The following is a 4,486-nucleotide window of genomic DNA, read 5'->3' on the forward strand; positions in this document are numbered from 1 at the left end:
ATGACAGTCGCATCAAATTCCAGTAAAAGTTTCATTTATTTTCATTTTAACATTTTGCGTATTACATTTTAACGAATTCGTCGTCATTTTAATTGTGAATAATGCATGTTTGTTCCCCGACATGGTCACTACATTGCCTTTACATCGATGTTGTCTATTCCAACATTACGTTGGAGGAATTTTAATAGCAAAAGTAAACTGTTGTTGGCTCAAACTTAAAATTGTTTGTCCCGATAGGGTTGTCAATTATATTCTTTTAACGTTCTGCTATAAAATTACTAAAAGGTAAAAAAAATCAAGAAAACTTTTTTTTCTGTCCAGTAAAACTAAAAGGTTTTATGTACCACATGAGCATTAACTATGTATCGGTTTATATCAACGCAAAGCATTTTTCAAGAGATTTTGAGTGTTTGGCTTCTCATTGAAGCACAAAACAGCAATCAGCAATTTTCATTTATGATATTAAATTTCAGAAATGGTCTATCTACAACGTGGATTGGTGTAAATGATAGAAGTGTGGAGGGACGTTGGGAATGGTTAGATGGGAGCTATTTAACTTCGACCCAAGCTCCATGGATAGCAGGTACTTTTAAGGGTACAATTCAGTGGGTCTTTTTTTTGTACATACACAAAATGAAAAAATAAACATAGGTGAACAATTATGTAAAACAAACTAAATGTCATGAAGGTTAAATGAAATACGTCAATTTAAGCTCTCATAAAAGATAAGTTATACAAAATATGATCGTTCACAAGGTAAATGGCATGCCAAGTGTTTCAGCGCAACCTCTAAATATATTTCCATATCCAGAGACAAAAAGGATGATTCAAAGACTTGCGCCTACTTATGAAAGTAGTTGAACAGAAAACAATATGGGTTATAGTGTACTTGATATGTATGTGATTTCGTAAAATCAAATGCATCAAAAAGATGGATAAAAATGTTTAATGGAGAATTTTTGAGTTTAGTCCGAAATAAAAGGTTTTTTTTAAATTAGATGCTAGTAGACAGCATAGGTCCGACCTTTCTTGTCTACAAACAAAATCCATAACGGCATGACCATCCAATTAAGTAATTAAAAGTTGAACTCTGATTAATGTTTGAATAATCAATTTTATAATTTTCGACAACGAAAGCAAATAATATACCTTTCATCAGGCTTACTATTCCAATAGCATTTGCTTTTCTTCTAAAAGACACTTTGTTTGTTCTGGAAGTAATTCACTTGACTACATAAAGGGTCATAACTCTTAATTGAAATCGAATAATTACCATTGGACATTGGTTAAAATTCTTGACTACTACTAATTTAAGAACAGCATCCGACAACTTTTATGACTTTGATACTAAATGTTATCGACCAATTTAAAGGACATTTGTTGTAGGTATGCAAAGCGGTTATTTCGTTACATAATCAAGTACATGTTAGAAGTTATGTATAACTTATGTAATCTCTAGATGTTATCAATTTAAGTAAGCGCATGTTTTTGTTTTTTTCATCTTTCATGTTATTCTTACTAAATTTGAAATTATTGATTTCTTTATCCGAAAATCATGAAATTTTTAGTTAATAATTTTCCTGTTTAAATTAAATTGAGTGACAATGATTAAGTCTGCCCATATTTCCAAGTTTTTGGCTTTCAGTCGTCGTGATTTTTGTGGCTTTCACGCTGCATATTCGTCATGTGAGCTATACATGTATAACTAAATCAAATGTTGTATTTAAAGGTGAACCTAACGACCATGAATCTAATGAAGACTGTGGAGTAACGTATGGAAAAGAGTGGAATGATGTAGATTGTGAAAGGAAACTATCAGTAGTCTGTCAAATAGGTTAGTAATAAGCGCATCTTATAATTTGTAATTGCTGTCTATGGCTTGTGTTTAAAACATTTTCCTTTTTCATTATAATCAAGTGAAGGTTGATCGAGAATGTCACGTTCATATGCTACATTGTTTTTTTCTGGATTCGAAATATTATAATTGGTGCCATTTAATAGTTGTAAGTAATTGATTGGATGCGTACAGAAGGTGAATTAGTTTTTACAAATGCATCGAGTTTATTGTAGATTAGCTCAAAAGTACTCGTATACCATGTTTTTACAAATCTTTATACAAAATGCCCACAATACAGAGCATATATACCGTTGAATAACACTATGTTCCTTCTAAACATTCTGATACATTCATATTCTGTTTGGGAAATTAACCAAGCTGTTTATAAGGCGTTTAACCGGATATTAAATGAATCTCTCTGACACTTTTAGAATTAAAAAGATTTTTGTGAATATAAGAAATATGATTAAGATATGGCAAGGTCACGTGTCGATCGATCATGTGTTTTATTGTTGAAATACAAATTTGACGGAATGCTTTTGCGTTGATTTTGTGATACCTGTCATTTTCCGTGCCTACTAACGTATTAAATGAAATATTTCAAAACTGTTTCAAATGTATCATTATTGCAGTACAGTTTTAGCTCAGGCACCCTTATAATATTCAATTCAATTAGTTACATAGTGTGCTAGTGACCTAATAAGGTATATATGGAGTCGGTAAATTCCCTATATGAAATTTATTGACCCGATATACCGTATTACGTCACAAGCACACAATGTCACTAGGTTATTTTACCGACTATCTAACCATGTGAAATTTAGACTAGTGACCCATCAAAATGAGCAAGTCGTCGATCCTGTTAGCATTACGAAAATAGCTTATTCCATGTATCTTACAAAAACAGATGGCAACAATAAGGACTTGCTAGTTGAAAATGTGGGTTTTTTTTAATTAATTTTAATCTTAATCATCACTTTCTTCGTCTGTTGAAACCTTAAAGATTTTTTTCAGTACTGTTTTGTCTTTATAAAGGGAAGTAACACCACTACTAACTGTGTATGAAAACGCCCTGCGTCCCTTTTAGCTTATATGGAACATAAAGGGACGTAACACCCCTACTAACCGTGTATGAAAAAGTCCCTCCTCCCTACTAACCTAATATCAAATATACACGGTCTCCACGAGGACGCGTTTAACCAATCACATTCCTAGAAATGTATAGAAGGTAAGATAAATTTGTTATATTTGGTTCTATTATCTTTCTGCCAATATCCCCATAATGCCATAGTCTTAACATTGACCGTGCTAGTAGCGCTTCCCGATAGTGACATTTGTACTGAGTGTGGTTTCGTACGGCGTGTGATGCATACATTATTAGCGACGCTAAACCTGTCGACAAACTAGGTCTCGCTACTTTTGGAGTTCAATCGCATTCTTCAGATTCTGTTTATTACCTTGATTTGACTACTAGTTTTCGTAAATGGTTTACGAGATGTAAATTTCTGTAAACTACTAACATCTCAATCTATTTTAATATAATGTTATTTGCACAATTGTTTTTGGCATTACAGGTAGAGATAACTGTGTGAATATCCCTTGTGATAATGGTGGGATATGCAGCAACAGTATTTATGATGACAATCTACCATACCGTTGTAATGATAGATATGAAGGAAATACATGTGAAAAAGGTATGCTTAACACTTTAAAAGGTGTAAAAGTTTGCTCAAAAGTTATGACGATAATAAAACCGTTGAATCTACCACATGAATGTGTAACAAACATACCGAGATCAATGGCTAATTGAAAAAAATGGAGGTTCATATATCTGACAAAATCAGACTCTAGACTTTATCAATCGACGTAACGAATAAAAACAACTATAATATGTCTGATATGAAAGAGGTATTGTAGGGGGGGATTTGATTTACAAATCTTTAGATATAGGAAGATGTGGTGTGAGTGCCAATGAGACAACTCTCCATCCAATTAACAATTTAAAAAGTAAACCACTATAGGTTAAAGTACGGCCTTCAAAACGGAGCCTTGGCTCACACCGAACAACAAGCTATAAAGGGCCCCAAAATTACTAGTGTAAAACCATTCAAACGGGAATCGTCTACTTAAATGAACCACACATGGCTGGACAAATCTTTTATTTTTAAATGACCGAAGTTGCAAAAGCATAGCTTTAACTCTACAGCTGGTAGGGACATACATACAGTTGCTTTTTTCTTTTTTTCAGATTGCAAACCCTCTGCTGATTTGCTATTTATCGTAGATACATCAGGAAGTGCTGAAGATTTTTTGGATACTATAAACTTTTTATAAAAAACATCATTACAAGGATACAAATAGGTCCAAATGATTTTAAGTTTGCGTGCATTACATATAATTATGATGCACATGTTATTTTCGATTTTTCCAACCATGAAAATTTGTCCTCATTAACATCTGCCATTCAGTCCATTGTACGAGGTAAGGGACCTACATATACAGTACATGCTTTACGGAAAGCGAGAGAGGTAAGTAGCGCTATATATCTATATTAAAGCATTGTCGGTGGAACCCGATCAATTTTTCATCTATAAAAGTAATATGTTCGTAGCAATACACAAATTCACGATTTCGAGGGACATGGTTCGA

The 4,486-nt window shown here is 33.0% G+C and overlaps 1 long non-coding RNA gene across 1 annotated transcript; it reads left to right on the top strand.

The window, feature by feature from the left end:
• Nucleotides 1-1,728: 1,728 nt before the first annotated feature.
• On the top strand, nucleotides 1,729-4,202 carry LOC134681708 (uncharacterized). The gene is made up of 3 exons (XR_010100669.1): nucleotides 1,729-1,834; nucleotides 3,412-3,531; nucleotides 4,086-4,202. It is a non-coding gene; the product is annotated as an uncharacterized LOC134681708 (long non-coding RNA).
• The last annotated feature ends 284 nt before the right edge of the window (nucleotides 4,203-4,486 follow it).

This window comes from Mytilus trossulus, chromosome 8, assembly GCF_036588685.1.
Source record: "Mytilus trossulus isolate FHL-02 chromosome 8, PNRI_Mtr1.1.1.hap1, whole genome shotgun sequence".
NCBI classification, from domain to species: Eukaryota; Metazoa; Mollusca; class Bivalvia; order Mytilida; family Mytilidae; genus Mytilus; species Mytilus trossulus.